This window comes from Adiantum capillus-veneris, chromosome 23, assembly GCF_014529385.1.
Source record: "Adiantum capillus-veneris isolate H3 chromosome 23, ASM1452938v2, whole genome shotgun sequence".
Classification (NCBI taxonomy): domain Eukaryota; kingdom Viridiplantae; phylum Streptophyta; class Polypodiopsida; order Polypodiales; family Pteridaceae; genus Adiantum; species Adiantum capillus-veneris.
In genome coordinates this window covers 25,058,447-25,081,337 of record NC_140953.1, presented here as the reverse complement: position 1 = coordinate 25,081,337, position 22,891 = coordinate 25,058,447, and the positions used below count along the sequence as shown (strand labels likewise).

The 22,891-nt window shown below is 44.8% G+C and overlaps 1 pseudogene; it reads right to left on the bottom strand.

Annotated features, from left to right (window-relative positions):
- Positions 1 to 206: 206 nt before the first annotated feature.
- On the bottom strand, positions 207 to 15,890 carry LOC147427535 (uncharacterized; annotated as a pseudogene).
- Positions 15,891 to 22,891: the final 7,001 nt, after the last annotated feature.

The window sequence follows — 22,891 nt, the reverse complement described above, 5'->3', positions numbered from 1 at the left end:
AACACTACCTGTGGCAAGCAGCGTAGTGGCACTTGCATAGCAACCTTTATCAACAAATCCATCAGGAGCATGGCACCAACCTGCGGCATCCGATCATCCAAAGAAAACACTGGAAAAACCTAATCTGTAGGCTCTTCAAGCAGTAATGGAGCAGGCACATAGCCTCACATGTCCTGTATCCTCGCCATAGCTTTAGCAACCAAAATCTATGACTCGTCATTAACATCGACCACTGGATCGTTGAATCCCCAATCTTCTTCATCGACGCACTCTTCTTCAGTCAACATGGCCTTACCATCGCAACGCAAGAGAGAGGGTTGCCCAACCCCCTGGTCTTTGCAAACTGGCTCTTCACCGACAACCTGTCGTTCTTTGACCCAATTATTGACATACATAACATCATAGGTCTCATACCTTGAGAAAGCAGACTCTGTTTCCCATGTGCTGTCTGTATCCAAGGCACTGCTATCATTCAAATACAGCTCGGTTTCAAAACTCACCGACTTTGGCACTTCAGCTATCTTCCCCACTGCTTGCTTTTCAGAAGGCACTTGGTCAAGCACATCAGGTGGTACTTGGTAGACTCCTCTCTGCAGCTGCTAAGGCCTCATAGGCCCACATGCTATCGTCTCTACTCTGTCATCACACCTATTCGCTGCTACCACATGTGCATCAACAAAGGGTCAGACTACCTGAAGCTCTTCCCTAGCAATTGGCCTTGGCACTAATGGACTCGACAGAACCTGCTTTGCTTGTTGCTTCTTTAAAATCTTCTTCGTCCTGCTCTGTGCATAGGCTATTGCCTCCTCGTATGTGCACGGTCCATCCATCTTGACTTTATCTCGAACTTTGACATGCAAGCAGTCCATAAACTTGGTCAACTTCAAAAAGTCGGCATTCTCTATAGCAGTTACCTTCACCAACTTGCCCCATATGGCCTCGAACTCCCACACGAATGCTCGAAAATCACCATCAAGGCTTTGCTTTAGGTTGTCCATCATCTGCTTCACTTCACTCCACTGCGGGTTCACTACAAGAGGCTATTCATATTAGCGACGCTCACACAGCAACGCTCAAAAAAAAAATTCCCGGCGTCGCTATGAGCGTCGCAAATTTCTTTGTAAATTTGCGACGCTCATAGCGACGCCGGCTGGGCTAAAAAAAATAACCGAGCACGCCCAAAAACTCAGATCTCAGATCTGAGTTTTTTGGCGCCCTCAAGCAAGGAGCAGGTAACGCTCTCCCTCTCTCTCTCTCTCTCTCTCTCTCTCTCTCTCTCTCTCTTTCTTCTCCACACACACACACACACACACACACGAGGAGAGGAAGGAGAGCCAGGTATGCTCCTTCCCTCTCCTCATTCTCATGTTCCCTTCCCCTCTTTCTCTCTCCCTCTCTCTCTCTCACACACACACACATACACACACACACATAGTGTTTTTGAGAGAGAGAGAGAGAGAGAGAGAGAGAGTACAAACAAAAACAAAAACGCACACACACATACATAAACAAAGAATGCACACACACATTGAGAGAGGAAAAGAGAGAGAGAGCATGCATAAACAAAAAACGCACGCATTGAGAGAGGAAAAGAGAGAGAGAGCATGCATAAACAAAAAACGCACACATTGAGAAAGGAAAAGAGAGAGAAGACATGCATACGATCCAAAAAAAATGCACACACATTGAGAGAGAAAGAGAGAGAAACTAATTTAACGTCGTAGGAAACTAATTAAAATTAAAAGACCTAAAGATCTAGCCGACGAGGAGTTGAACTCAAGACCTATTATTCAAGAGGGAAATGGCATAATCAATCTATCATACTTGGCATGGGTGATAGAAAGGTTATACCATTTATCTCTTTTTATTGGCACACACATCCACACACGTGCACACACACAAGAAGAAGAGAGTTATAACGTCGTAGGAAACTATCTTAAAAGACGTTAAAGATTAGGTTATATGTAGACTTACATTAAATTAGATTTAGGTTTATTTTTAACTAGATTTACGTTTATTTACGCTAGATTTAGATTTACGTTATAGTAGATTAGATTTAGGTCTCCATAGACTGCGATGCCTGCATGAAGCGGGTGAAGAAAGCCCTCAATGGAATATAGGGTATTGCTGTCTTCACTCATGGTGGGCTCCGTCGATCCAAAAGTACTGGTGAAATGTCTTCAGAAGATAGGGAAGAAGGTGGATCTTCAGGGCGGCAAGAGTCACTACATCCCCGACAATGACCATCTAGACAACCTCTAGTCATTCAACAGCAACTTCAAAGTTAGTAACAAGAGCAAGAACGGTCCAAAGGGCCAATTGTTGTCGTCAGATGTGGATGGAGATGAGGCAGCGTCACCGCCGGAAGTTAACTCTCACATCTTTAGTGATGAGAATGCCAACTCTTGCCGAGTTATGTGAAAAATTATGTGTTAAATCAGTTTTAAGGTTCTTATAATCCCTGTTAGTTTAGTTCTTTGTTTTTAATATAACATAATTTACGTTAGATTTAGATTTATATTATATTAGATTAGACTTAGGTTTATTTAGGTTTACCCACACACACACACACACACACACACACAAGAAGAAGAGAGTTTTAACGTTGTAGGAAACTATCCCAAAAGACGTTAAAGATTAGGTTAGATGTAGACTTACGTTAAATTAGATTTAGGTTTATTTTTAGTTAGATTTACGTTTATTTAGATTTACGCTTATTTACGTTAGATCGAGTCCACGCAAGAATTACTTACGGTTTAGGGTTTAGAGTTAGACGAACAGTGAAAAGATCTACTGTGAAAAGATGTTAAGATGCTGTGAAGTGCTACAGCTAGAGAAGAGGCAAAGGGGTTTTGTCCACTACATGCAATATCATGTAGACGTGGGTGTGTAGATTTCTTGTACCCACAAATATAGGTATTGACCAATAAAGACGAGATTATAACCCGGTGGTTCTGATCTCCGTGCACCTCTAGACCGAGGTGTGCGGGGATTGGACATGACTAGAGAATGTGAGGTAAAGAGAGAGAGAGAGAGAGAGAGAGAGAGAGAGAGAGAGAGAGAGAGAGAGAGAGAGAGAGAGAGAGAGAGAGAGAGAGAGAGCGAGAGAGAGAGAGAGATAAGACGAAGAATGCCAATAGAATATTAAATTTGTTGTCCAGGTTATAAGTTTTTTATCCTCATTATGAGTAGTGACGAGGATGTGGGACTGTCCAACCGAAACACCTATCTCTCAACGAGGGTCTTATGTCCTTGTAATAAATGCAAGCATGCTGTGCGACGGACAAGACGTGTTTCTTTGTAGCACGTTCGCGAATTTGGCGAGTTCGATCCATCTATTATAGATCGAGTTGTTGCCAATTATAACTCGTCGGACTCTGACGCTGGCCAACAAGCAGCAATCTTGCAACCCAATAGAGGTGTTCGCAGGCTCTTTAGTCAAGCAGCATATGTGAGGCCACAAGATGTAGCCTCTGACAGCTCGGGGGATGATCATGCACAGCACATTCCCAACGAGGCAATGTTTGAGCCCGAGATTGATGAAATGATCGAGACGATCATGGATTCAGAAAGGCTTATCTATGATGATATGAAAAGTGAAGCCGATACGCCATTGTATAATGGAGCACGTATGTCTAGATTGAAAGCACTCCTGGTTCTTCTCAACATGCAGGCAAAGTTTGGATGGAGTGACACTAGCATCACAGCGCTTTTCAGGTGATCTATTACAATTAGTTTACTTTAATAAAACTCTAAATGTATAATGATCTGATAGATTTTTACACGACTGTATCATATTTTTATGTTGTGTAGATTGCTGAAAGAGCACATACTACCAGCTGACAATGTGATGCCAGATTCCCGAGATGAAGCAAGAAAGATTTTGCGAAACTTGGGGATGGATTACAATTCTATCCACGCTTGTCCTAATGACTGCATTCTTTTCAGAGGGGAATACATAGACATGGAGAAGTGTCCGAAATGTGATTCCGAAAGATATCGAGTAGATCTCCACGGGACAAAAATTCCACAAAAGGTTTTGCGACATTTCCCTCTGCTTCCTCGCATCAAGCATTTCTTCGAATGTAAGTCCATGGCCGCCCTAGCATCATGGCATGAGGAGAATAAATCTTCGGATGGTGTGCTACGAATTCCTGCAGATTGCGTAGCCTGGAAACATATAGCTGAAACATGGTCGGATTTTGCCAGGGAAGCTCGAAATTTGCGCTTAGGCCTGGCTATGGATGGCGTAAATCCATTTGGTCAAAGATCAACATCTTACAGTGTATGGCCCGTTGTCATCGTCAACTACAACATTCCCCCGTGGTTGACTACGAAGAAGGGGCACCTATGGCTAAGCTTGATTGTGCAAGGGCGATATAAAGTGGGGAATATGGATGTGTATCTTCGTCCACTATTGGAAGAGCTACAACAATTGTGGATTGGCATAGAGGTGGTGGATATGAGCCGACACACAGGACGACGGAATGCTTTGATCAGAGGCATTCTAATGTGGACCATGCATGACTATCCTGGGCTAACAGAATGCTCAGGTGATCTATTGACACTCCTCACTCAGACACTGTAAATCTTGTTTTTTCCCATAGTTGATCTATTATCATGTGTATACATGCAGGGCTTCAAACAAGCGGATATAGAGCATGTGTCACATGTGGACCTAGACTGAATGCACGTAGGGCACCCTCACTGAAGAAGCAAATCTACGAAGGTCATCAAGCGTATCTTCCAAAGAATCATGTGTTACGCGACGGCTTTTTGGGAAGAGAGCCACCAAGGATGTCTGCACAAGCATGGTTAGAGCAGAAGGAGATGTGCGATGACGGATTGCCTCCAGGGATGAAGAGACTATCTCTATGGTACGAGTTACCATACTAGCCCCGACTCATGATCAATCACTTGCTCGATCCAATGCACATATTCAAGAATGTGGGTAATCTACTATGGAACCATCTGACCGGCAAGAAAGATACTTTGGGAGCACTACAAGAGGTTATGTGCTCTTGTGACGCTCTTAGCGACGGAAATACACTGGGTTTTTATAACCCCCGGCGTCGCTATAACCGTCGCTAAAAGCGTCGCTACCAGAGCGTCGCTATATGCGTCGCTATAGGCGTCGCTATAGGCGTCGCTATATAGCGACGCCTATAGCGACGCTTATAGCGACGCTCTCACAGAAGAGTATAGCGACGCATATAGCGACGCTACAGAGCCATAAATAGCGACGCTTATAACGATGCCTGAGAGAATATTTTTTTGGTGGCAGGGCATTGAATGCCCTGCCACCCATCAACCATATTGTACTTGATTCACTTTTTAAAAAAAGTGCAAAGGTAAATAATAGACCCAAAATAGTCACCCACAAGACGCATTGTTTGCAAAATTGACAATTGTACACATCATAGACAAACTGAATTGATTGGCAAATGTAATAATGACAATTGTACAACATCATAGGCATAAAGAATTGATTGGCAAAAGGAATTGCGGTGACAAATGTAATAATATACATGGTTCAAAAAGACGTATAAAATCCGTCTCATGATACATAAGCTATGAGAAACCCTAAACTAATGCTATCTAGCTACGGCTAAACTGACGTTGTCTAATCAGACGTCTCATCGCGTCCAAGCGGCGTATCTGTCGGATTCTGCAAAAAAAGACAATAAGACAGTTTTCAGTAAGTATAAACATATAACGACATTTATAAAACAATACAAAAAATAAAAAAGAGTAAACCCTAATACTAACCATGCCGCCGCGAGAACTGAGAATGTCCATCAGGGCGTTTAAGCCCTTCCTGCCTGCGTACTCGCGCTCGTACGGTGTGGGATCACGTCCTGTCATCGACCACTGTCAAAACATACAAAGATTTCATTATGTTAGAACTAAAAAACTCATAAACCCTAAACTATCGAACATGCATAAAGAGCAATGTGAAAAGACTTACAAAATCGGCCTCAAATGATGCCCATCCACCGCTCCCCAAGTGGTGCGAGCTCCCTGCCTCTACTCGCGCTCTGGCTGCATCCTTTTGTTGCTTCCACTTGTCGGGATTCTCGCGCGCTGCTTTCTTCGCATTCTTCCAATCTTCTTTGGCCAGCCAATCTGGCCTATTCCACCCATTCTTGATTGCTTTTTGCACTTCGGAACGCTTGTGTTTGCAGTATTCGCGCATTCGAATCTTCATCAGGTCTTCATTGAAGCGCTGATCCCGTGTTGGAACGGGAAACTCATCATGAAGTATGCTGATGACTCTGTTTTTTAAATCACTTGGTACTTCACTCCATTTGTTTAGTATATAGTGTCTAAACAGCTGAGAGCAAAGACCACGCATGCGCGAGATCACCTTCTTGCCGTCATCATCCATGATGATGCCGCCGCTGATGTCGACGGAGTAAGGCAAGCCCTCTGGCCGGTGACGCGTGAACCTGGGTGTCCCGGTAGGGGTCTCTAGCGGCGTGTCGATGGGGGTACGGACGTCAGGTGTCTCCACCGGCGTCTGGGCCCCGAAGCGAGGAGTGTCGAGTGGGGTGGCTCCTGGCGGAGTAGGTAGAGGTGTGTAGCTTCTAGGAACAGTCAGCCGTGCAAAACCTGGCGTAGACGGCGATGCTGTGGCTGGTGTGGGGGCGGGCAAAGAAGGGGAGGGTAAAGAGCCTCGTCGAACACGAGGCGGTGTGGAGGCATCGGTGGCGGAATCCCCACAACAACCGCCACCGCCACCACTAGAGCGCCGGTGTCTAGACGAGTGTGACGCTCGTCTCGTCGACGCCGAAGCTTCGGAGCGCGCCGAATGCTCCGAAAGAGAGGGAGATGCGGATGGTGTAGGAACGCGCGATGATGCGCCAGAGCGATGACGCTCCACGTACCACTGTCTCTGCTGCGGTGACAAAGAAGAAAGAAACTCCTCATCATCCATACCTGCATTAAACACACGAATATTTAAACTTAATATTGAATGAATAGAGTAGACAATGACGCAAAGACCATTAAATACAATGACGTAATGACGCATATAAATACAATGACGCAATGAATCGAGTGTAGAAGAGGCAAGTCGAAAACTCAGAATTTTCAATCAAAAGATGTGAGCGCGAGTAGAAAAGAGCGTTACACACCATGGAAGCTACTTAGAGAGCTAGAGCTTTTACAGCACGGAGCAAAATTGTTCAAATACAATATTTGTGGCTTTAAGAGATCTCTCTCTCATCCTCGCATAACTCAGCATAACTTCCTATATCTATATAGAGCTCTCCGTTTAAACACATATCCTCTGTTTCATTTTGTAGCTCCTCTGCATGCACCCCATATAGAGTAGTAGCATCTTGATGCTCGTCTGGCACCACCGCAGCGGCTTCTGATTGAGCATCTTCTCTGATCTCCTCCATTGATGTCGTTGTGATTGGCACATGGTAGCCTTCATACGTCCTTGCACTACGAGGGGCTAACTCTATGACGTACCACCAGTTTGATGTAGACTTTGTAGGATGAAATACTACCTGCCAGAGCCACATAACTTACATGAGAGCTTTCAAGCACATAACTTGTAAAAGGGGGATGTTAACTATTTATATACTTACTTGTTCACAATGCTCGGGTAGTACGAAAGTGTCTCTTAGGTCAGTCCATTTCTTAGTAGAATCCACCTCAAGAAAACCAGACTCTCCTCTACGCACAGTAGCGTTTCGACCCTCCATGATTATCTTGAACCATTGCACGTCGAACAAGTCGACAAAAAATCCTCTGTAATCGATCCTCAAAATCTCTTGCAGCGTGCCGAAGTAAGTGAGTTCCGCCACCACGGGATCTGCATCAGAGGAACGTCGTCGACTAGACTGTTCAAATTTTGCCATGATTCCACAATCTTGAGTAAAACGCTTTTTGTCGATTCGTTCCACCCTAAAATGTCGACCTTTACACCATGCTGCTGTGTATGACTTATACTACAACGAACAAAGATTATGAGTGGCCGTTCAAACGTTTATAAATAAAGTCACTTGCTAGTCGTACATTGCAAACTTACCTTGGTCGCGCAACCCCGAGAGTACTCCCACTCTTCTTCAGTCACTTCGTCACCGCATTGTTGTGCGCTTTTCAATTGGTTGTGCAACCATCTTAAGCTCATGAAGTTTGGTAGGCTCTCCAGAACCGCTGGATAGTGCATCGGTGGTCGTCTTCCCCGTCTCCACTCGATTCGTGCCCTTTGTCGCTCTTGCTTTGCATCCTCATATTGTGAAATCCACTTTTGCATCACTGGATTGTGAAGCATGCAAAATCGGTTGATTTTAGCCTCTAGATCTTCCGTCATCTTCTTCTCAACACCGAGATTGCACATGACAATCCCAGATATGCGCTCATCATCTATGGTTCGCCATAGCGTGTCCCGGGATTTATCAAATCCGTCTAGCCACTCTCCAATGTACACTAGGGACTCTGATACCAACCAACCTTCTGCCATGCTACCCTCCGGACGTGCCTTTTGACGCACATATCCCTTAAGCGTTTTCATGAAACGCTCTAAGAAGAACATCCATCTGGAATGAACTGTGCCAGCTATTTCCACCTCATCAACTATGTGAATAAGAAGATGCACCTGAATGGTTAGCATTGTAGTAGGAAAATGTTTCTCAAACATGCACACAAGCTCCGCAGCATTTAGTTTGGCGAATGGTATGGAGTCTACGTCGATCTCCTTTTGTGAGATCCATTGCACCAGCTTTGCAAGTTTGTAGATTGTGTTACGGATGTCGAGAGACAAACATCCCTCAATGGCAACCGGTAAAATAAACTGTAAAGTATGTGCAGCAATGATATTAAAGTCCACATTTTATGCAATGATATTAAAGTCCACTATGAACGTACCTGACACATTTTATGCCAATCGTGTGACTTCAAACCGGTAAGCTTTCCTTCTTTAGTAAAACACGTTCGGAGCGAGTGCATTACGCCAGTGGGGGTCCGCAAAGATCGAATGGCCTCTTTTACTTTGCGTTCTTGGGCTCCTGTGAAAATCCATGGTGCTTTAGGAAGTTTTATCGATCCATCAGACGCTGTTTGCGGCCAATATTGCTCCATACGATCCACATTTCTAAGGTCAACTCTGGCTCCCAAAGTATCTTTCTTGCCGGTCAAATGGTCCCATAGTAGATTACCCACATTCTTGAATATGTGCATTGGATCGAGCAAGTGATTGATCACGAGTCGAGGCCAGTATGGTAACTCGTACCATAGAGATAGTCTCTTCATCCCTGGAGGCAATCCGTCATCGCACATCTCCTTCTGCTCTAACCATGCTTGTGCAGACATCCTTGGTGGCTCTCTTCCCAAAAAGCCGTCGCGTAACACATGATTCTCCGGAAGATACGCTTGATGACCTTCGTAGATTTGCTTCTTCAGTGAGGGTGCCCTACGTGCATTCAGTCTAGGTCCACATGTGACACATGCTCTGTATCCGCTTGTTTGAAGCCCTGCATGTATACACATGATAATAGATCAACTATGGGGAAAAACAAGATTTACAGTGTCTGAGAGAGGAGTGTCAATAGATCACCTGAGCATTCTGTTAGCCCGGGATAGTCATGCATGGTCCACATTAGAATACCTCTGATCAAAGCATTCCGTCGTCCTGTGTGTCGGCTCATATCCACCACCTCTATGCCAATCCACAATTGTTGTAGCTCTTCCAATAGTGGACGAAGATACACATCCATATTCCCCACTTTATATCGCCCTGGCACAATCAAGCTTAGCCATAGGTGCCCCTTCTTCGTAGTCAACCACGGGGGAATGTTGTAGTTGACGATGACAACGGGCCATACACTGTAAGATGTTGATCTTTGACCAAATGGATTTACGCCATCCATAGCCAGGCCTAAGCGCAAATTTCGAGCTTCCCTGGCAAAATCCGACCATGTTCCATCTATATGTTTCCAGGCTGCGCAATCTGCAGGAATTCGTAGCACACCATCCGAAGATTTATTCTCCTCATGCCATGATGCTAGGGCGGCCATGGACTTACATTCGAAGAAATGCTTGATGCGAGGAAGCAAAGGAAAATGTCGCAAAACCTTTTGTGGAATTTTTGTCCCGTGGAGATCTACTCGATATCTTTCGGAATCACATTTCGGACACTTCTCCATGTCTGTGTATTCCCCTCTGAAAAGAATGCAGTCATTAGGACAAGCGTGGATAGAATTGTAATCCATCCCCAAGTTTCGCAAAATCTTTCTTGCTTCATCTCGGGAATCTGGCATCACATTGTCAGCTGGTAGAATGTGCTCTTTCAGCAATCTACACAACATAAAAATATGATACAGTCGTGTAAAAATCTATCAGATCATTATACACCATGAGTTCTATTAAAGTAAACTAATTGTAATAGATCACCTGAAAAGCGCTGTGACGCTAGTGTCACTCCATCCAAACTTTGCCTGCATGTTGAGAAGAACCAGGAGTGCTTTCAATCTAGACATACGTGCTCCATTATACAATGATGTATCGGCTTCACTTTTCATATCATCATAGATAAGCCTTTCTGAATCCATGATCGTCTCGATCATTTCATCAATCTCGGGCTCAAACATTGCCTCGTTGGGAATGTGCTCTGCATGATCATCCCCCGAGCTGTCAGAGGCTACATCTTGTGGCCTCACATATGCTGCTTGACCAAAGCGCCTGCGAATACGTCTATTGGGTTGCAAGATTGCTGCTTGTTGGCCAGCGTCAGAGTCCGACGAGTTATAATTGGCAACAACTCGATCTATAATAGATGGATCGAACTCGCCAAATTCACGAACGTGCTGCAAAGAAACACGTCTTGTCCGTCGCACAGCATGCTTGCATTGATTACAAGGACATAAGACCCTCGTTGAGAGATAGGTGTTTCGGTTGGACGGTCCCACATCCTCGTCGCTACTCATAATGAGGATAAAAAACTTATAACCTAGACAACAAATTTAATATTCTATTGGCATTCTTCGTCTTATCTCTCTCTCTCTCTCTCTCTCTCTCTCTCTCTCTCTCTCTCTCTCTCTCTCTCTTTCCCTCACATTCTCTAGTCATGTCCAATCCCCGCACACCTCGGTCTAGAGGTGCACGGAGATCAGAACCACCGGGTTATAATCTCGTGTTTATTGGTCAATACCTATATTTGTGGGTACAAGAAATCTAGACACCCACGTCTACATGATACTGCATGTAGTGGACAAAATCCCTTTGCCTCTTCTCTAGCTGTAGCACTTCACTTCATCTTAACATCTTTTCACAGTAGATCTTTTCACTGTTCGTCTAACTCTAAACCCTAAACCGTAAGTAATTCTTGCGTGGACTCGATCTAACGTAAATAAGCGTAAATCTAAATAAACGTAAATCTAACTAAAAATAAAGCTAAATCTAATTTAACGTAAGTCTAATGACTAGAGGTTGTCTAGATGGTCATTGTGTCGGGGATGTAGTGACTCTTGCCGCCCTGAAGATCCACCTTCTTCCCTATCTTCTGAAGACATTTCACCAGTACTTTTGGATCGACGGAGCCCACTATGAGTGAAGGTAGCAATACCCTATATTCCATTGAGGGCTTTCTTCACCCGCTTCATGCAGGCATCGCAGTCTATGGAGACCCGCATCTAATCTAATATAACATAAATCTAAATCTAGCTTAAATAAACGTAAATCTAGTTAAAAATAAACCTAAATCTAATTTAATGTAAGTCTACATATAACCTAATCTTTAACGTCTTTTAAGATAGTTTCCTACGACGTTATAACTCTCTTCTTCCTGTGTGTGTGCGCGTGTGTGGATGTGTGTGCTAATAAAAAGAGATAAATGGTATAACCTTTCTATCACCCATGCCAAGTATGATAGATTGATTACGCCATTTCTCTCTTGAATAATAGGTCTTCAGTTCAACTCCTCGTCGGCTAGATCTTTAGGTCTTTTAATTTTAATTAGTTTCCTACGACGCTCCCTTAGTTTCTCTTTCTTTCTCTCTCAATGTGTGTGCGTTTTTTTGGATCGTATGCATGTTTTCTTTCTCTTTTCCTCTCTCAATGTGTGCGTTTTTTGTTTATGCATGTTCTCTCTCTCTTTTCCCCTCTCAATGCGTGCGTTTTTTGTTTATGCATGCTCTCTCTCTCTTTTTCTCTCTCAATGTGTGTGTGCATTCTTTGTTTATGTATGTGTGTGCGTTTTTGCACTCTCTCTCGCTCTCTCTCTCTCTCTCTCTCTCTCTCAAAAACACTATATGTGTGTGTGTATGTGTGTGTGTGTGAGAGAGAGCGAGGGAGAGAGAAAGAGGGGAAGGGAACATGAGAATGAGGAGAGGGAAGGAGCATACCTGGCTCTCCTTCCTCTCCTCGTGTGTGTGTGTGTGTGTGTGTGTGTGTGTAAAAGAAAGAGAGAGAGAGAGAGAGAGAGAGAGAGAGAGAGAGAGTGAGGGAGAGCGTTACCTGCTCTTTGCTTGAGGGCGCCGAAAAACTCAGATCTGAGATCTGAGTTTTTGGGCGCGCTCGGTTATTTTTTTTACCCCAGCTGGCGTCGCTATGAGCGTCGCTATAAGCGTCGCTATGAGCGTCGCAAATTTCTTTGTAAATTTGCGACGCTCATAGCGACGCTTATAGCGACGCTCATAGCGACGCCGGGAATTTTTTTTTTGAGCGTCGCTGTGTGAGCGTCGCTAATGTGAAGAGCCTCTTGTAGTGGAGCCAGAGCCGGGACACCCAGGTTCACGCGTCACCGGCCAGAGGGCTTGTCTTACTCCATCGACTTCAGCGGCGGCACCATCATGGATGATGACGGCAAGAAGGTGATCTCGCGCATGCGTGGTCTTTGCTCTCATCTGTTTAGACACTACATACTAAACAAATGGAGTGAAGTACCAAGTGATTTAAAAAACAGAGTCATCAGCATACTTCATGATGAGTTTCCCGTTCCAACATGGGATCAGCGCTTCAATGAAGACCTGATGAAGATTCGAATGCGCGAATACTGCAAACACAAGCGTTCCGAAGTGCAAAAAGCAATCAAGAATGGGTGGAACAGGCCAGATTGGCTGGCCAAAGAAGATTGGAAGAATGCGAAGAAAGCAGCGCGCGAGAATCCCAACAAGTGGAAGCAACAAAAGGATGCAGCCAGAGAGCGAGTAGAGGCAGGGAGCTCGCACCACTTGGGGAGCGGTGGATGGGCATCATTTGAGGCCGATTTTGTAAGTGTTTTCACATTGCTCTTTATGTTCGATAGTTTAGGGTTTATGAGTTTTTTAATTCTAACATAATGAAATCTTTGTATGTTTTGACAGTGGTCGATGACAGGACATGATCCCACACCGTACGAGCGCGAGTACGCAGGCAGGAAGGGCTTAAACGCCCTGATGGACATTCTCAGTTCTCGCGGCGGCATGGTTAGTATTAGGGTTTACTCTTTTTTATTTTTTGTATTGTTTTATAAATGTCGTTATATGTTTATACTTACTGAAAGCTGTCTTATTGTCTTTTTTTGCAGAATCCGACAGATACGCCGCTTGGACGCGACGAGACGTCTGACTAGACGACGTCAGTTTAGCCGTAGCTAGATAGCATTAGTTTAGGGTTTCTCATAGCTTATGTATCATGAGACGGATTTTATACGTCTTTTTGAACCATGTATATTATTACATTTGTCACCGCAGTTCCTTTTGCCAATCAATTCTTTATGCCTATGATGTTGTACAATTGTCATTATTACATTTGCCAATCAATTCATTTTGCCTATGATGTGTACAATTGTCAATTTTGCAAACAATGCGTCTTTTGGGTGACTATTTTGGGTCTATTATCTACCCTTGCACTTTTTTAAAAAAGTGAATCAAGTACAATATGGTTGATGGGTATGCCCTGCCACCAAAAAACAATTCTCTCGGGCGTCGCTAAAACCGTCGCTATTCAAGGCTCTGTAGCGTCGCTATGAGCGTCACTATAGTCTTCAGTGTAAACATCGCTATGAGCGTCTCTATATTGCGACACTTATAGCGATGCATATAGCGACGCTCTCGTAGCGACGCTCGTAGCGACGGTTTTAGCGACGCCGAGGGTTATAAAAACCCAGTGTATTTCTGTCGCTAACAGCGTCACAAGAGCACACAACCTCTTGTAGTGGTTGGCCACATATCGGCTTCGGAATGTTGCTTCCAATCTGCCCCAATCCAGCTTTTCCTCAACCTGCAAGCCATCGTACCATACCTTTGCTTTTCCACAAACCAGGAGCGGGAATTCTTGGGCCACCCCCTCTTCTCTTGACAAGCCACTCTCCAGCAGAAAAAGACCATATTCCTATAGCCACACTTCAGCATCTTCAGCATCTGTAAAAGTCAGAAAACCCGACCTCATCTTTCTTAGCAACACTTGTTCTTTGAACCTGGAAACACCGCAACACCGTCTTCGACTTCACCAAGAAGCTATCAGTAGCTCCTCAGTGGGGGCACCACTGATGGGATGGGGGAAATGGAACAACACACATGACACAAACTCGATGCCTCTCTATAGCCCAGCAGGTATCCAACACCCCAAACCACACAGAATCACGTACACACGCACACTATCTACCAACCTTTGCACCATGGACTCGCCTTAAACAATCAAGACTACCCACAGTCACACATGAGCACTCCAGCAATAAATCCACCAACAAACCATCATAGCCGACACCATACAACTCCTCAATCTGTAAATGCACTCATACAGGGAGACAACACACGCCTCGACCACACAAACAATACCACTCAGTCTGCAACCACAATCAATCTCTCTCTCTCTCTCTCTCTCTCTCTCTCTCTCTCTCTCTCTCTCTCTCTCTCTCTCTCTCTCTCTCTCTCTCTCTCTCTCTCTCTCTCTCTCTCTCTCTCTCTCTCTCTCTCTCTCTCTCTCTGCACACACACACCAAAGACCCGGGGCCACCGCTACCACGGGCAACCGCACGAGACGAGATAGACGAGATTAAGAATGAACTCAGACAATCAAAAACATTTAAACAAGCTGTGCATCATCACTAAAAACTCTCTGGTATAATGATGGTGTCAATAAGCTTTGAAGCAATCTTGTCTCCTCCCTTTGCTGCTTCAACGGCCTCTTTATTTTGCTTTGCACATGGCAGCGTCTTTTCATGCATGAACTACCGCCTGCAAATGATGCTCCACCTTCTCTTCGATGTGACACACGCACCTGCTTGCAGCCCTGGCGGCCTCCTTTGTCACCACTCGTTGTCTTCCTACTCAAGTAGATCAGCCCATCGGTTTTTGCTAACCCTCCAGACTCTGCATCACCTGCTCACGTGCCAACCAGTGACGCCTCCTGCAACTCCTCAAAAGCTCTCGGCCACACCTTCTTCCCACATGGCGACCCTCTTAGGCCTTCTTACACAGCGCTGGCCACCCCCTCCTGTCTTGCCGCCCTAGCGGCTCTTCTTCTCAACTGGCGGCTCAGCAGCCGACCACCCTCCTTAGCCTATAGCCGGCCTCCCTATGTTTTTAGCTTCCCTTTCCCAACTGCCTCACCTGATGGTCTTCATCACCTTGCAGCCCGCCACTGCAATCGATTCCCCCTTCTATGTGGGGCTGACCTGCAATCAACCACCTTCTGCATATCGGGCTGCCCTCCTCGTCTCCTGCACACAAGCCCTCCGCATATCAGCGCTCTCCCCTTCTTTTCATGCAAGCTAGCCCCAAGTGGCGGTCCTCCTTCTGGCGCTTCCTCTGCATGCGCCTCCAAGTGGCTCGCTTTTCTTGGCACGGCACCAGATGGCCCCCACACATACAGTCGACTGCAGACTGCAGCGGTTTTTTTTGTATATAGCTTGGCCATCTTCTTTTTTTTAAAAACTTACCTCGCGACTTAGCCGCCATTCCCACGAGAGGCACCCCGTATGCTTCTTTGCACTCGGCCTTCCTTTGTCCTACCACCCTCGACCCACTGCCTTATGGTGCTCCGGCCCACAGCCTTGCCTCCTGTAGCGACTCCCCCCATTGGCAACGCTCCTTCCTCCTTCAATTGGCTGGCCCTTGGCTCCTTCGTCCACTGCACAAGGCCTCAGGCCCCCCTTCTTCTCTCCATCTACTACAGCCCTCGCGACCTTCCTTTGTCACCCCTCCTTCTCTCCTAGAGGTCCTGCAACCCCCTCTTTTCCTCCTCATGTATAGCACTGGCCTGCATCTGTGGCCTGCAGCGGACCCTCTCCCTCTTGAGGCCACCTCTTGCAGCTCTCTACCTCTTCCGGCTTTCCCGTTCTCAACTGGCAGTGAAGTGTATATTCTTGGGCTATCCAGTTGAAAAGAAAGGTTACAAGTGCTATGATCCTACGACAAGACAAGTTTATGTCAGTAGAGATGTCAGATTTTGTGATCATGAACCATGGTATAAACCAAAGCCAGTGATGATAGAAGATGAGTATGAAGAGCAAGAGAATGTGCGTCATGTTGTTGATAATCCAGGACCATCAACAAAAATTATTTCAAGACCACATATGGCAGAGGAGAGTACAGGAAGTGCCAACCCATGGAGCGATCGTTTGCGAGATAAGAAGCAAGACGAGAAAGGCAAGAATAAAGTGGTTGAGGAGAGTTCTGGAGATGAAAGCTTTGCTGAAGAGCATGGTTTACCACATTTGAGGACACCTGGCATGTTGAGAAATATGTACCACCATATGCAAGAGTTGAAGAGAAGAGTGCACCAGAGTTGAGAAGATCAGAGAAGGTGCGTTATCCAGTTGATAGATTGACATACAACGGTTACATGCGTACACATTATGCATACATGGTTTCACGTGTGCAACATAAAGAGCCTACATGTTTTCAAGAGGCAATTGGAAAATCAGGATGGGAGTCAACTATGGATGATGAGATGGATGCTCTTGTGAAGAATGACACTTGGGATTTGGTTTGCTTGCCAAGTGGAAAGAAAGCAATCGGTGCAAAATGTGTATACAAAGTCAAGTGCAAGTCAGATGGTAGTGTGGAAAGATACAAAGCGAGGCTTGTTGCTAAAGGTTACGCACAAACAATGGTCTTGATTATGATGAGACATTTAGTCCAGTTGCAAAGATGACAATAGTCAGATTGGTGATAGCAATGGCAAGTATGTTCGGTTGGAAGTTACAGCAAATGGATGTCGATAATGCATTCTTGAATGGTGACTTGGAAGAAGAAGTTTATATGATACATCCAGAGGGTTATCAACATCGAGAGTTTCCATATTATGTGTGTAGGTTGAAGAAAGCATTGTATGGTTTGAAGCAAGCATCAGAGCTTGGTGTGAAAAGATAACCAGATTCTTGAAGAAGATTGGATTTAAACAGTCTACTGCTAATCACTCATTGTTTTTGAAGCATGTTGATGGAGAGATCGTTGTTATTTTTATCTATGTTGGTGACTTGATTCTCACTGGAACTCATGATGAGGAAATTTTGCATGTCAAGAAGAGTTTGTTGAGAGAATTCAACATGAAGGACCTTGGTGAGTTGAGATATTTTTTGGGAATTGAAATTGTTGACACTTTATCAGGAATTTGGATGATACAAAGACAATACGCATTGGATATGCTTGAGAAGTATGGAATGACAGCGTGAAAACCGGTTGATACACCTCTTGATCAAACTGTGAAGTTGATTGATGATGGACATTACATTGAGGATGTCACTATGTATCGCAAGATGGTTGGAAGTCTTATTTACTTGACAATAACAAGGCCAGATTTGAGTTATGCAGTGGGTGTTGTGAGTCAATTCATGCAAAAGCCATGTAAGAGTCATCTTGATGCAGTGAGACAGATTATGAGATATGTGAAAGCCAGTGTCAGTTATGGAATGTTTTATGAAAAGAATGGGAAGCTTTGTCTTTATTGTTACACAGATGCAGATTGGGCAAGAGATTTTATGGATAGAAGATCTACAAGTGGTTATGCATTTCTCATTGGCAATGGTATGATCAGTTGGAGTAGCAAGAAGCAATTACATTAGGAAGAGAATGGGGTATAGGAGGTCCTCTTTATTTGGCAGTTTAAGGAAATGCTTAAAGCTTAAGTCAAGTTTGACCAAGCCTAAAAGAGAGGGCAAAAAGGCCTATGCTGAGATTTTTAAAAATACCATTTGTATATTTTGTATTTTGAAAATAGGCTACTTTAACACAAAACAGAGGTGGGTAACTAAATTTTAAAATGTCTTTCCCCATCTCTCTCCTCTCTCTCTCTCTCTAACATATAAAACACTCTCTCTCACTTAGTTCTCATTAAAAGAAGCATTTTTCAGCCCCCCTGCCCAAAAAGCAGATTTTACATATTCTCTCTCTGCATTCTCTCTCTAAAATGTGAGCCAACTCTTTCTCTTTCCCCTCCTTTTCTCTCTTGTCACTTCCACCTCCCAATCGTTAAGAGGATATTCTATGCTGCCTACATCTGACTGAAAGTGCAGATCCTCCAAGGCTGCAGATTTACTCTCTCTCTCTCTCTCTCTCTCTCTCTCTCTCTCTCTCTCTCTCTCTCTCTCTCTCTCCCACTCCCTCCCTCCCTCTCTCTCTCTCTCTCTCTCTCTCTCTCTCTCTCTCTCTCTCTCTCTCTCTCTCCTCCCATTCTAGCTTCAGGGTGAGAGCAATGGAGAACTCCATTACCTCTGTGTGCATCTGCATTTCTCTCTCTAAATCCTCATGATCAATATTTTGAATTCAAAAGAGATTGAGCTACACTCCCTCTCTTTCTTACCTCCACAACATAATTCTTCTCTGTGTGCAGCTGCATTTCTCTCTCTAAATCCTCATGATCAATATTTTGAATTCAAAAGAGATTGAGCTACACTCCCTCTCTTTATTCCCTCCACAACATAATCCTTCTCTACTATCTCTAAGTACCTTCCACTTTTTCCCTCCATAGCCAGATTTTTCTGCTTGCAGCAGTCACCATTACACATTCACTACAAGAGATTGTGTGCTCTTGTGACGCTGTTAGTGACGGAAATACACTGGGTTTTTATAACCCCCCGCGTCGCTAAAACTGTCGCTAATAGCGTCGCTACGAGAGCGTCGCTATATAGAGACGCTCATAGCGACGGTCATAGCGACGCATATAGCGACATTTACACAGAAGTCTATAGCGACGCTACAGAGCCATAAATAGGGACGGTTATAGCGACGCCCGAGAGAAATTTTTTTGGTGGCAGGGCATTCAACTGCCACCTATCAACCATATTGTACTTGATTCACTTTTTTAAAAAAGTGCAAGAGTAGATAATAGACCCAAAATAGTCACCCACAAGACGCATTGTTTGCAAAATTGACAAGCGTAAAATTGACAATTGTACACATCATAGGCAAAATGAATTGATTGGCAAATGTAATAATGACAATTGTACAACATCATAGGCATAAAGAATTGATTGGCAAAATGAACTGTGGTGACAAATGTAATAATATACATGGTTCAAAAAGACGTATAAAATCCGTCTCATGATACATAAGCTATGAGAAACCCTAAACTAATGCTATCTAGCTACGGCTAAACTGACGTCGTCTAGTCAGACGTCTCATCGCGTCCAAGCGGCGTATCTGTCGGATTCTGCAAAAAAAGACAATATGACAGCTTTCAGTAAGTATAAACATATAACGACATTTATAAAACAATACAAAAAATAAAAAAGAGTAAACCCTAATACTAACCATGCCGCCGCGAGAACTGAGAATGTCCATCAGGGCGTTTAAGCCCTTCCTGCCTGCGTACTCGCGCTCGTATGGTGTGGGATCACGTCCTATCATCGACCACTGTCAAAACATACAAAGATTTCATTATGTTAGAATTAAAAAACTCATAAACCCTAAACTATCGAACATAAAGAGCAATGCGAAAACACTTACAAAATCGGCCTCAAATGATGCCCATCCACCGCTCCCCAAGTGGTGCGAGCTCCTTGCCTCTACTCGTGCTCTGGCTGCATCCTTTTGTTGCTTCCACTTGTCGGGATTCTCGCGCGCTGCCTTCTTCGCATTCTTCCAATCTTCTTTGGCCAGCCAATCTAGCCTGTTCCACCCATGCTTGATTGCTTTTTGCACTTCGGAACGCTTGTGTTTGCAGTATTCGCGCATTCGAATCTTCATCAGGTCTTCATTGAAGCGCTGATCCCGTGTTGGAACGGGAAACTCATCATGAAGTATGCTGATGACTCTGTTTTTTAAATCACTTGGTACTTCACTCCATTTGTTTAGTATGTAGTGTCTAAACAGCTGAGAGCAAAGACCACGCATGCGCGAGATCACCTTCTTGCCGTCATCATCCATGATGATGCCGCCGCTGAAGTCGACGGAGTAAGGCAAGCCCTCTGGCCGGTGACGCGTGAACCTGGGTGTCCCGGCAGGGGTCTCTAACGGCGTGTCGATGGGGGTACGGACGTCAGGTGTCTCCATCGGCGTCTGGGCCCCGAAGCGAGGAGTGTCGAGTGGGGTGGCTCCTGGCGGAGTAGGTAGAGGTGTGTAGCTGCTAGGAACAGTCAGCCGCGCAAAACCTGGCGTAGATGGCGATGCTGTCGCTGGTGTGGGGGCGGGCAAAGAAGGGGAGGGTAAAGAGCCTCGTCGAACACGAGGCGGTGTGGAGGCATTGGCGGCGGAATCCCCACAACAACCGCCACCGCCACCACTAGAGCGCCGGTGTCTAGACGAGTGTGAAGATCATCTCGTCGACGCCGAAGCTTCGGAGCGCGCCGAATGCTCTGAAAGAGAGGGAGATGCGGATGGAGTAGGAACGCGCGATGATGCGCCAGAGCGATGACGCTCCACGTACCACTGTCTTTCAAGCACATAACTTGTAAAAGGGGGATGTTAACTATTTACATACTTACTTGTTCACAATGCTCGGGTAGTACGAAAGTGTCTCTTAGGTCAGTCCATTTCTTAGTAGAATCCACCTCAAGAAAACCAGACTCTCCTCTATGCATAGTAGCGTTGCGACCCTCCATGATTATCTTGAACCATTGCACGTCGAACAAGTCGACAAAAAATCCTCTGTAATCGATCCTCAAAATCTCTTGTAGCGTGCCGAAGTAAGTGAGTTCCGCCACCACAGGATCTGCATCAGAGGAACGTCGTCGACTAGACTGTTCAAATTTTTCCATGATTCCACAATCTTGAGTAAAACGCTTTTTGTCGATCCGTTCCACCCTAAAATGTCGACCTTTACACCATGCTGCTATGTATGACTTATACTACAACGAACAAAGATTATTTTTGGCCGTTCAAACGTTTAGAAATAAAGTCACTAACTAGTCGTACATTGCAAACTTACCTTGGTCGCGCAACCCCGAGAGTACTCCCACTCTTCCTCAGTCACTTCGTCACCGCATTGTTGTGCGCTTTTCAATTGGTTGTGCAACCATCTTAAGCTCATGAATGTTGGTACGCTCTCCAGAACCGTCGGATAGTGCATCGGTGGTCGTCTTCCCCGTCTCCACTCGATTCGTGCCCTTTGTCGCTCTTGCTTTGCATCCTCATATTGTGAAATCCACTTTTGCATCACTGGATTGTGAAGCATGCAAAATCGGTTGATTTTAGCCTCTAGATCTTCCATCATCTTCTTCTCAACACCGAGATTGCACATGACAATCCCAGATATGCGCTCATCATCTATGGTTCTCCATAGCGTGTCCTGGGCTTTATCAAATCCGTCTAGCCACTCTCCAATGTACACTAGGGACTCTGATACCAACCAACCTTCTGCCATGCTACCCTCCGGACGTGCCTTTTGACGCACATATCCCTTAAGCGTTTTCATGAAACGTTCTAAGAAGAACATCCATCTGGAATGAACTGTGCCAGCTATTTCCACCTCATCAACTATGTGAACAAGAAGATGCACCTGAATGGTTAGCATGGTAGTAGGAAAATGTTTCTCAAACATGCACACAAGCTCCGCAGCATTTAGTTTGGCGAATGGTATGGAGTCTACGTTGATCTCCTTTTGTGAGATCCATTGCACCAGCTTTGCAAGTTTGTAGATTGTGTTACGGATGTCGAGAGACAAACATCCCTCAATGGCAACCGGTAAAATAAACTGTAAAGTATGTGCAGCAATGATATTAAAGTCCAAATTTTATGCAATGATATTAAAGTCCACTATGAACGTACCTGACACATTTTATGCCAATCGTGTGACTTCAAACCGGTAAGCTTTCCTTCTTTAATAAAACATGTTCGGAGTGAGTGCATTACGCCAGTGGGGGTCCGCAAAGATTGAATGGTCTCAGTTTACTTTGCGTTCTTGGGCTCCTGTGAAAATCCATGGTGCTTTAGGGAGTTTTATCGATCCATCAGACGCTGTTTGCGGCCAATATTGATCCATACGATCCACATTTCTAAGGTCAACTCTGGCTCCCAAAGTATCTTTCTTGCCGGTCAGATGGTCCCATAGTAGATTACCCACATTCTTGAATATGTGCATTGGATCGAGCAAGTGATTCATCATGAGTCGGGGCCAGTATGGTAACTCGTACCATACAGATATTCTCTTCATCCCTGGAGGCAATCCGTCATCGCACATCTCCTTCTGCTCTAACCATGCTTGTGCAAACATCCTTGGTGGCTCCCTTCCCAAAAAGCCGTCGCGTAACACATGATTCTCTAGAAGATACGCTTGATGACCTTCGTAGATTTGCTTCTTCGGTGAGGGCGCCCTACGTGCATTCAATCTAGGTCCACATGTGACACATGCTCTGTATCCGCTTGTTTGAAGCCCTGCATGTATACACATGATAATAGATCAACTATGGGAAAAAACAAGATTTACAGTGTCTGAGTGAGGAGTTTCAATAGATCACCTGAGCATTCTGTTAGCCCGGGATAGTCATGCATGGTCCACATTAGAATACCTCTGATCAAAG